The sequence below is a fragment of the Chelonia mydas genome, chromosome 1, assembly GCF_015237465.2.
Source record: "Chelonia mydas isolate rCheMyd1 chromosome 1, rCheMyd1.pri.v2, whole genome shotgun sequence".
Taxonomy (NCBI): Eukaryota; Metazoa; Chordata; order Testudines; family Cheloniidae; genus Chelonia; species Chelonia mydas.
The window spans coordinates 173,274,153-173,286,308 of NC_057849.1; the positions used below are offsets into that span (position 1 = coordinate 173,274,153).

The 12,156-nt window shown below is 41.1% G+C and overlaps 1 long non-coding RNA gene across 1 annotated transcript in view; it reads right to left on the reverse strand.

Moving 5' to 3' along the window:
- Positions 1–3,306: 3,306 nt before the first annotated feature.
- The window catches only part of LOC122464106, a 78,299-nt gene continuing 69,449 nt past the window's right edge, over positions 3,307–12,156 (reverse strand). Inside the window, exons 3-4 of the long non-coding RNA XR_006287987.1 lie at positions 8,877–9,012; positions 3,307–6,044 (exon numbers count right to left, since the gene is read on the reverse strand). This is a non-coding gene — a long non-coding RNA (uncharacterized LOC122464106). The remainder of the gene's footprint in view (positions 6,045–8,876; positions 9,013–12,156) is intronic.

A 12,156-nucleotide genomic window follows, 5' to 3' on the forward strand; every position in this document is an offset into this window, starting at 1 on the left:
CTTTTAACATATTTTTGTATACAATTTTAATTTAGACTACACAGAATAGTTAAATCAATCACAGTCAGGTAGATGCCAATTTTTGTGCAGCTGCATGTGTGACTTTTCTTATCAGTGAGAATAAGTTATTTCCCACTCAGGTTCTCTTCACTCAACACCTGGCCCCAACTGCACACTAGGAGCAGGTGGGGTGGGGGAGAAGAAGGCAGGATCCTATTCTTTGGCATCCTCAGAAACAGATGTGTGATGGCAGGGGTCGGAGAAGGATAACAGGGTAGAGTTTGGGCCATCAGGGGCCTGGGGGGAGGGGCAGAAAGCTGGAGAGAGCCAGAGGCAGTCTGTGGGAATGGGGGAGCTGGTGGGAAGAAAACTGTCGGTGGAGTGAATGAGGGTAGGTAGTCAGGGAGGCGTTATGCTGAAGGGGGCAGAGACTATTCAGGACCTGGCCAAGAGGGCTCAAGTCATAAAAAGGACTAGACGAATGCAGAATTGGGCATGGTGACATGAAGGGGGAGGGAGGCAGGTTGATATAGCTCCCCAACTTGCTACAAGGGGGTGCTAACATAGAAAGTCCTCCTTATTCCAATGAGTGTCGTGTGATATGCAGGATACTTGGCAGCCCTGATTCCTTATTTCCTCAAATCCCACACATATGGCCTTACCATGCTGCTAATTTTTCAGCAGCCTGCCCTATGCCTTCAGTGAGCAACTTATTTCTGTGCTTCCTTGTCAAAACTGATCATTTGGTACAAAACTCAGATGTATCAACTTCAAACTGCCATTTGTCTATTCATCTTATGGTGCATGCACATGACCTGTGATTTGTGGCTTTCCAGGTGTTATCCCAGCAACCATCAATTCCAATCAGAATCCCCTAATATCAGTGTTAAAAATTAAACTTGGTACCCTTATACTTTATTTCTTTGCAAATATAGATTATTTAAAAAGGTTAATAATGGTGGGGGTTTTTTGTTCAAACTATACAGTGAAGATACTGTAAATCATATAATTGTGATTCCTTTATGTGAAGCTCTTCTAGAGTCAATGAGCCCTATTTTCAAATGCGGGTACTTAAAGTAAGGTGACCAACTCTGAGATTTGATACCCCTTGGCTAGTATACTATTTAGGTTTTTGTACTGTGCTCCACACCATTATATGGGAGTGCCTTTCAGACTTAAGCATAATGATTAACACCCATCAAGTGGAGTTCCTCTCCACTCCTTGGGAAAGAGATTGCATGTTCTCTTTGAGTAGCTGAGCTGCTCAGTTGTTGTTTGAAAGGCAAGTCTGAAGAAGTGTGCTCTGTATTTGGAGTAGGAAAATGGTGAGGTTTGAAGCAGTTTGTAATTCCTGTGGGAGAGAGTCCCACAGTCTTGGGACAGCCCTCCAGGAAGCTTTATCTCTGTCATGAACTGATGAGCTTCACCTTTGCAGTAGACAATTTGGTTGTGTCTGAAGCTATGTTTACACTACCACTTATGTCGCTCAGGGATGTGAACAAGCCACCCCCGAGCAACATAAGTGACACCGACCTAAGCACCAGTGTGAATAGCACTATGTTGGTGGGTGAGCTTCTCACACCCACATAGCTACCGCTGCTCATTGAGGGTGGATTAATTAAGCTCTCTCCCATCAGCTTAGAGTGGCTACACTAGACATCTTACAGCAGCGCAGCTGCATCGGTTCAGCTACGCCCCTGTAAACTCTCCAGTATAGCCATAGCCTGAGGAGCAGAATTGTCAAGGTCTCAGAGTGATTTTAAATGAGCATAAATTGCATTGCTTTTAATCCAGTTGGGTGGTGACAAAGACATGCATTACTGAGGCTAGGCCATCAGCAGCAAGGATGAGACAGTCTTCTAGCTAGCTACAGGTGGTAGAACTAACAGATGCTGTTATGTTTGAGCTTAGTGTCACTAAGGAGTCCTGAAGAATATCTTGTCTGGTGGAGTGTTCTGGTGATTTGTGGGTACATGGCATAGACTGGTGAAGGTTGCATGGTGGCTGCAAACCCTTCAAAGGGTCTTCCTCTGCATATAACTCCATGTTGTTAGGATTTAACTTTAACCAGGGGTTCCTCAGCCATACAGTGACCTCAGTGATGCACTGGGCTGGCTGGCTGACTTTTTGCAGTGCTGTTGTAGGTTATATTTGATAACTGGCTCCTATAGCATTTTTACACAGATGTTGGGAAATGCCAGTGTAAACAACACTTTATATCCGCCAAATGTACCCCTGCTTGATCTCATACCCATAGAAGTCAATGGGAGTCATTCTGTGGCCATCCGTTAATATTGGATCAGTCCCCTTATCCTTAGTGGTAGAACCACAGGCAAGATACACATATGACAAACCATGAAGAAATCCAGGGGAAAATCCAGGCTTCACTCACAGACAGAAAAGATCAGAAATGAGCCCTAAATGTGATTAAACAGGTTAATGGAGAAAATACACCAAGTAAACGTAATCTGCAACATGAAAGCTGAATTAAAGTCAAAGACAAAGGTGATAGGACATTGAAGGTACAATTAAAAGATTGCCTTCAGTTATATTTGTCAGTGTCTATTCCTGCATAAAAGTGGCTTGCAATTAATGGAAGATTAAAATTGAGTTAAACCTTGACACTGTGCATTGCCGCTTTTCTGTAAACAAAGTAATTAGTTTGGCTTAGTTCTGTATTCTGAGCAACCTTTATGAAGCTCTGTTTTCGCAAAAATCACCATCCATCTTTTAAATTCAGCAGTTTTATTTGGCCTGGCTTTCTCAAACATTTTACTTTTTTTTACAGAGATTAAAAAAATATACTGTGGAGGAAAATTATCTAAGCTTTGAAAACATGAAATGATGTCTGCGGCAGTGCTCTGGAATGTAGTAATTCACTCTGCCAGCTCTGAAGCACAGATGGGAGAGTATAGAAAGAGGATTAAACTGCTTTCCATATCCTAAACTTTATCAGGGATAACACAGAAAACTGTGTCATTCATTACTCCCTGGGGAGTTCTTAAGTGTTAACAATTTATCTCGTTTATACATTATAAAAGCTAGAAAGTGTATTTTTTTCCATTAGCAATCACAGACTGCAACTGAAATGAAAGTCATAAGTTGCATTGCAAGCGTTTTACTTGTACAATTCCAAACAAAGAGCACAAACAAACTTTCCCACCTGACAATATGACTTCCAATAAATCTAGCAGCATGGACCCAAAAGGTGCTGGAAGAAAAGAGTTTAGGAAACATTTTCATTTACACAATACTGTAACAATATATTTAATGTATGTTTTAGAACCTTGGTTTATTAGTGTTGGTTTTTGTTGCACAAAAAATAAAGAACAACAATAAGGGATTTGTAGAATATCCTATCATCCTTAGTTTGTGTGCATATAGCTTGCTTAACATTACAGGTAATTTCACAGGTGTGAATTTAAGGTGTGATCCAAACCCCATTTGAATCAAAGCGAAGATACCTGTTGATTTCAGTGGGCTTTGGGTCAGGTCAATAGAGAGATCTAGAAACCAAAACGATTGGGGGAAAAGAAATTACAGCCAACGTCTGCTTTGAATTCCTTGTTCCACCTTCATTTTTGTCCTAACTTGTACATTTTAATATTTTTCTAGATGATTCTATCTAATCTCTATGTTTAGGTTTTGAAGTTTTTCAACCTCGCTAATTTTGCTTTGAGTCTTAGGTTTGTATGAATCCAAAATGATAATGAAAAACTCAGACGAAGCTGTCAAGTTTAGTCTGATTTATAATGAAACTGGTGAGCGGAGGCAGTTCTGTCGATGGTATGAATATGTTTTGTAAATTTTGCAATGAAACCCAGCAATACCACATGGAATTTAATAAGGAAAAATGTCAAAAGTTCCATAGGAATGAAATAGGGTTCTATAGATATTACTCTAAAAATGGGCATGGTTTAATGGAGAAGGTGCTCCTTTTTACACATTTTTTAAACCAAGCTATAGCATGTAATAGAGAAGTATATCCTTGCTGTTGAATTCGATAAAGTGGCTTAAAAATACGATGGAAGCTATTCTCAGTCAAATTCTGTAGGATTTTTACATACAGATGATATATGCTAGCTTTGGGAGAATTTTATACTGTAACCAGACAGCAAATAGACTCTGTTGGTTTTTGCCTCATTTCAAGTTCCATTGCAAATGATTGGTGCCAGATCTGCTTCTCACGGCTAACTTCTGTCCTGTTCACCTTTGCCATGTCCTAGTTCTAGAGACAGTTGAATCCAGCCCACCCTCAACTGGTAGGACTAATACAAAATTAATGTATAGGATATCTTCTGTAGACTAGGCATATACAATTGGATATTTGCCATAATACATGGAACAGTAATTTTTGGCACTTATATTGTGTTGTTGTTTTTTACCTGAGGATCTCTATAGGCCCTTTACAATTAACTAAGCCTCAAGACACTGCATGTGAGATGATTCTGTACCCATTTTACACACGGTTAAGGTGATTGACAGTGGGGGTGTGGTCCTAATTTTTAAGTGTCCATTAACTTTAGGTGGCTTAATTTGGGGGTTTCCAGTTTGAGGCGCCTTCTAATAACTTGAAGTTGAGTACGCAAACTCAGTGAACACTTTTTAAAAAAATTGAGGTCTAAATGCTTGTCCAGTGTCACCCAGTGAATCAGTATGAGCTAGAATAAACCCAGGTGCTGTAATAGCCAGTCCTCTGCACTAAGCTATACTTGCCTCCTCATACTGCCCTTTCAGTCTTTAAAATTCTCAGAACAAAAACTCCTCTTCTATGTCATGTGCATCACTGGCCTCCCACCCTTTATTGTTCTTCCCAGATTTGCCCCTCGATGGTTGTATCCATGTGTGGCTCTCCCCTGTTGTACATAGGGTGAAGGGTAATCAGCCTACTGCATTGTACCCTTGTCCCTGTGCCTAATTCCAACACTCAAGAAGGGTGTTTTGCTTCTCTTGCGCAAGTGCCAGAAGGAGGTAGGCACTAGGCAGCTGGGGACAGGGCAGGCGGGACCCACAGCATCCCCTCCTCTGATTCCCCAGAGCATAAACAGAAAAAATATCAGCCAATTAAAAACGATAATGAAAAAAACAAATTATACATATTAAAATAAAATGCAGCACAAAATTATCCCCCTTCCCTCTTCTAGTGGAGCATTCAACTTGGTCCGGTGCTTAGGGACACTTGTTAAGGACTTGGAAGAGCTCTGTTCAAGTTCCCACTCAGCTACAAACTCCCTGTGTGACTTTTGCCAAGTCACTTAACCTCTCTGTGCCTCAGTTCCCCATCTCTAAAATGGGGATAATAGGACTTCACAGAGGGGGTCGTGAGGCTAAATATATTTTGAGAATGAGGTAGATAAGTACCTGAAATGGATTATTTTTCCTGCTTTTAACAGAATCATCTTTAAACTCCTGGTTATATGCTATTCTTTGGGATGTGTATAACTCTGCTTCTGTAACACTCAACCAATATGTATGAATTTCATTAGTCCATTCTTGGTCTATGTGTGGAAGTTGGGAAGTTATTTTGGGACATTCCTATCTATACAGACAGTGTTTTCTTTTATGTGTTATTATAGTAACAGGTTTTCAGACCACATCTGGATTCAATAGATCTAGGGGAAATCTTGGCAGGTCCTTGGTTTTCCTGGATAAAAATGTCATTGATTCCATGAACCCTACTTTGAAGAAATACAGTGATATAAGAGCAGAGGGGTGTGTCATTCTTTGATGTAAAAATCTTTGATCTATGCTGTCTCAGCTGTCTGCAACTCTTTCAGATCTCTGGATGCCAGTCACAGTTCTCCTTCAAGTCACCTTATTTTCCCCCCTCTCTCCCTGAGTTTAACAAAGTCAGGGCATCTAGGTACAAGCTGCTGCGCAAACTTAGAAATAGCTATGCACAATCCCCTACGCCATCCATAACTCACTAGGACTATAACCATTACTTGTCAAATGAACCTTTTCTAGCAAAAGCAGAAGGATGCTGTGTTTTCAGGAAGAGGTCTTTGACTGCATCTTCCACTTTCCAAGTTTTCCAGAATGCACTCTTGAGGAAATCATAGTAGTTTTGCAAAGTAAGTATTACAATATCTGCTGAAAACTGTGGTAAAAGTTTCAGGAATTGGCATTTCCAAAACAGCATGTTAAGATGGATTTTAAACAACTAATATTCTGTTCCTCTTCTGAGACAATTTGGCAGTCTAATGTGCCTTGAGAACTAATCTACAGCTAGGAAGCTTGTTCTCCATCTAAATAAATATATACTGGTTTTCTGCTAAGGTCATTCTAGGACTACAGATGGCATCAACTCTAGCAGCTGGATAAGCCCTTGTTTGGTGAGAATGTTCAGATACTGACAGGTTTCAGAGTAGCAGCCGTGTTAGTCTGTATTCGCAAAAAGAAAAGGAGTACTTGTGGCACCTTAGAGACTAACAAATATATTTGAGCATAAGCTTTCGTGAGCTACAGCTCACTTCATCGGATGCATAAAGTGGAAAATACAGTGAGGAGATTTATATACACACAGACCATGAAAAAATACACATTGTAAGGAGAGTGATCACTTAAGATGAGCTATTACCAGCAGGAGAGTGGGGTGGGGGGAGATTTTACTGGTATCTGATCATCAGAATAAAACTTTTGGCTCTCCCATGTCATTTTAGAATAACACCGTATCCTCTGTGTGTTCCCTGTGATATTTCCTGGAAAAAAAATAGTTGTCTTTCCCTTCGTCTAAGCCTCTTGTGCACAGATAACACCCCCAATAAAGGCCAGTGAGTTCTCAAGAAGAAAGATATTGGTGGTCAAATTCTGCAGAGACATGCAGTGGGGTAAGTTGCTAAGAAGGAATATGAAAGGCAAAAAAAAAATGACTGCAAGAAGTAATACAGACAATAAAGTGAAAGTGCACATTCAGTTAGACAAAGAGGAGGGAGGGGGTGCTGGAGCAGAAAAAAGGGTCATGGCTAGCTGAAAAAGGAGGACATCTCAATCTGGAAACTCCACTATTCACATGCAGATGGAATATAAATGGCTCAAAAATAAAGAAGCTTTCCTCTCTTTTGAAATGCACAAGTGCCCTAAAAGTCATCTACATAGTTGTAGATACAGGGTGAGATGCCTTAGGAGGAAGGCTTTGTGTGATAGAATGGCAACTACATACACTTGAACACACTGACTAGTGTCTCTAAGGTGCCACAAGTACTCCTTTTCTTTTTGTGAATACAGACTAACACGGCTGCTACTCTGAAACCTGTCACTGCCCTCTAGTGGCTCGCTAAAAGAAGAAATATATTTTCGATTCCAGAAACATAGTTTCAGATATTACCAAAACCTGTATCAATTTAGAATCAGTTTGATCAAAATGCCATTGCTTTGCAAGATGTACTCAGTGATTCATCTTAGAAGATGAGGAGAACAGCTCATCAGCAACATGAAGATCATCTAAAACTGCTGTGGCCTAAGGATATTGTAACTTGTGCTAAGAGAACAAGGGGACGTGTTTCCCTTTCTCCATCCCTTTTGGGTGTGGTACCATTGGAACCTGTGGGGCTGCATTCTAAGCTGATGTGAATCAGAATTAGTCCCTAGTTAACGCCTTTGTGTTGATTTCCATCAGCTGAGGATTTTTTTCTCCATTTACATCTTGGTTTTTTGTGACTGTTTCTTTTGGAAGCATTGCTCTACAAATTAAAGAGGAAAGTAAGGCTGGGGTGATGCCTAGAATAACAGCATCTATGAGAAATAAATCAAGTTAATTATTCACAGAAAATCCTCTCACCACTTAAATGAGAGGCTTAAAAAGTTAGTACAGAAGAACTGCATCCTTCATTTTGACTTACATAAGTAAACACGGTAAGACTCATACAATATTGATGTGAAAATTAAAACTCTAGTTAGGAATTCACAAATCAAAATATAAGGTTTGATTCTACTCTCACTTAACTGCTGTGACATCATTGGCTTTGATAGATACTCCTGATTCTCACAAGTGTGAGAGTAGAGTTGGGGCCCAAGAGCGTAATAGTGTGCTCCTTAATGGGAAGAGGAGAACTTTGAGTCTTATTTTCACTGATGTCAGCATTTGGGATGGGACTGGGTGGGCTTGACAACAGATGGCAGACACAGGCTATTTTTTAAAAAAAATAACCTGTTTCTCCTCAAATTATGCACATCTTCAAAAATGTGCCATATTTCTAATAAATGTTAGAGAAATCACAAACTAGACTTGATGGTCATGGGCTTGATTCAGTAATGGGCTTGATCCAAAACCCTAGACTCCTGTTGATTTTCAATTGGCTTTGGATCAGGCTCTAAATGAAGAGATGGACTAACAAGCCCTTAACGTATCTTCTTATATATAAAAGTAGATGTAAGCTTTCTTGCAAAGTGAATTGGAAAACCTGTGTAAGCCTTTCAAAACTCAAAATTCTGTTTGTTTTTTTAAAATGCTTTCTTGAGACCTTCATGGCTGCAGGCTGAGAAGGCAGAGTTGATTTTTTCAGAGCTGTCTCAGTCTGTGTCTGTTTAATAAAACCGTCGTCTTAACACCGGGGGAGTGGGGAGCCAAAATGCCATCAAAAGAAAAAGGGAATGGGGGGGAGGCATATCCAGACTTTAAGTTTGTATGGAAAATGTTTGCAAAGCAGGCTGATTCTCCTGAATTTGCCAATCCATTACACAACAATAATACATGGACTGTGTGATGAAGAATACTAAATAGTAAGTACAGAAATCAGTTCTGTTTAGTGAGGATTCAAATCCCTTTGAGTCTTTAAATTTTTTTGTAAGGTTTTAAGGAGGTGGGGGGTTGACATCTCTTCTATAAATGCACAAAATTACTGAGCATAGGGGATTTATTTAACCTGAAAACTTACATTATTGAGATTAGACATCTCGTTTTCAAGGTGCTCCTGGAAGATAATGACTTCCTTCCCCATAATTCACTGTAGACATCAGTTTTGTCTGGTAGTGTATAAATGGGCCTGAAGGTGGAAGTTAGCAGTTTTCACTCTGTATTGCAAAACAGAATAAGGTAGCATTAAAAAGGGGGGGGGGGGCAGTTACTGTGGATTTCAATAGTTTTGTGGGCAGACAATTTAGTCAATTAACTTTATTTATGAAATTTAAACTTTTCCTGTTGCTGGGCTCTGATTGGATGATGGTCACCTCGATTATGAGGATGACATCGACAATCATCATTTGTACTAATGGGTGTACTCCATAGACCAACTGGGGAAGAGCAACATTTACTGGACTGGCCACAGAGCCATTTGCCTGGTTGTGTTGCTTCAGCTGCAGTTTGATTCTACACCTGGTGTTGTGATTCCAGCTGCTCCATGTGATTCTTGTCAAAGTCGTGGCCAGCCACCCTGACGGTCTGGGGTCATGCAACTTGATCAATCGCCAGTTGCTCAAAGGTCGAGTCAGAAATGTTTGTTTTGCGCAGATTTTGTTTCACAGTCTCTCTGAAGATTTCATCTGCCCTCCCTGCTTACAATTGCCAGAGCTAAATTCAGAATATAAGACTTGTTTTGATAGTTGAGTCTCAGGCATTCAAATTACATGGCCAGTCCATTTAGTTCCTGTTGCTGGGGCTCTGATCTACTGTGTGGAGTTCCCGCTCGAGGACCTGAAATGCACCCTTATGACTGTCACTGTGATAATCCAGCTAATATGCCAATTTAGTGTTGTGTTATGTGGGGAGAAAGGAGATGATCACAGAATCATAAAATATAGAGAAGGGACATTAAGAGGTCATCAAGTCCAGACCTCCATACTGAGGCAGGACCAAGTAAACCTAGATCACTCCTTACAGGTATTTGTCCAACCTGTTCTTAAAAACGTCCCGTGATGAGGATCCCGCAACCTCCCTTGCAAGCCTATTCTAAAACTTAACTACCTTTATACTCAAAAAGGCTTTCCTAATATCTGACCTAAATCTCTCTTGCTACAGATTAAACTCATTGCTTCTTGTCCGTGGACGTGGAGAACAATTGAGCACCATCCTCTTTATAACGGCCCCTTAATGTATTTGAAGTTGATCAGGTCCCATCTCAGTCTTTTTTTTTCCCCTCAAGACTAAACATGCCCAGATTTTTACCTTTTCCTCACAGGTCAGGTTTTCTAAACCTTTTCTCATTTTTGTTGCTCTCCTCTGGACTCTTTCCAATTCGTCTGCAGTGCTCCAACTGAGTATGATGTTTCATAGGGGAGTTAATTGAATTTTGATATGTTTATGTAACTTCTGGATTATATTTGATTTCAGAGTAACTGATTGGTCTATTTGTTTATTGGTGTCTCTTAAAGGGAGCATTTTTGAGCCACCTAATATGCTCACACACAGGAGGAAAGGGAGGTGAGGTGCTTCCATTCTCTGCTCTGTGGACTACCTGCATTGCTAGTCTGTGCAAGGGGCAGAGCAAATACCACTAGGTTGCTACTAGCCCCATCATGCAGATGTGTGGAGAGTGGATGGAATCCTGGCTTTGGCCCCGAATCCAACAGTCAGTGCTGCAGAGTCAGTATGGAGAGGGAAATTACCTGTACCAGGGAAAGGCTGGCATAGTTTATTGGACCCACGGAATGAGGGAAAATTAGGGACTGAATTGTGATTCTGAGGACAGGTGTACACTTAAAACGCTGCAGTGACTCAGCTTCAGTGAAGACACTATTATGCCAACAGGAGAGCTTCTCCTGTCAGCATAGCTACTGCCTCTCATGAAGGTGGATTAACGAGGTCGATGGGAGAAGCCCTTCCACCAACATAGCGCTCTCCACATCGTGAGCTAGGTCAGTATAACTTTGTCACTCAGGGGTGACACTCAGGATGTTCTATGCCCCCGAGCGACGTAGTTATACCGATGGATATTTGTAGTATAGACCTGGCCTGAGTCCCAGCTTGACCTTGACCGCCTCCTGAGGTTGCACAGGCTACATGTTGCCCCTTACTCAGGGCAGATTGCAGGGTCCAAATGTAGCCCTAAAAATGTCAAGGATGCCTAGAGGTTTGGATAAGAAATCTTTTATTGTACAGGAGTAGAAACTTACTACAAACCCAATAAAGTACATTAATTGAGAGAAGCTGTTCTGAGTCATGGTGAGAGCAATGAAAGACTCACATTTCTTCAAAGTCTCTGTTCCCTCTGGGGAAAGACACTTAGACACAGAATAAAGAAAGAGAGAAGGAGAAAAAAGCAAAAAAAAAATCCATTTTTTTTCTTTTCTCACTCATATCCAACTAGTAACCTCTCTCACTCCACTAGGTCCTCAGAATGAATCTAAATGCACGCTGCCACATTATGCACCTTTTGATTTATGGTTGTTATTGTTTTTTTTGTTTGCAACAATGTTTCCCCTCTTTTTTCTTAGAAGTCATGTAGCCCACTTCCCCCATCCTACACAAGTCTAGTCTGCTGCGTGTTCACACACCAGCAGGGTAGATTCTCGAGCAGCAACAACAGTGTAAGCGCTCAGAACTTCCTCCTTCTTCCTGAAGCCCATCTTGCTTAAATTAAAATGAGCTGTAATATAGAGAGAGAAACAGTGCAGTGAATTCACGTGATTTAGCTGATGTAAACAGAATGACCACAAAAACAGTTGCAGAACCCAAGTCACAAACACACAACGTTTACATCATAGCTTATTTTCATCTGATATCTACAGTATGGAAGAAGGAGTATGAAAAGTTTGAAATGGTGTTAGCTAAAGACCCAAATATTTCAGTGCTTATCCAGTTTATCCTAAATGCTATGGTCTACCAGACTGGGTTCAAAAGGAAAGATTTTCAAAAGATTTCTCTCACAGTATTTTGGCCTGTACTCTAATGTGTTGCCGGGTACAGCTCAGAATGCCATGTCTGTCTATGCTTCTCATCACAGGCAAGTGGTCAGGGGTCATATCATCCTTATTTTTTCCTGTAGTCTAAGCATGGATTTTTGGCCCTTCTGTTTTTGGTCCTAGAGCAGGGGTGGGCAAACTACAGGCCGGATCCGGCCTGCCAGCCATTTTAATCCAGCCCTCAATCTCCCGCTGGGGAGCAGGGTCTGAGGCTTGCCCTGCTCCGGTGCTCCAGCCGGGGAGCAGGGTTAGGGGCTGCTCCACGCAGCTCCCGGAATCAGCAGCATGGCCCCACTCCATCTGGGAAGCAGGGTCGGG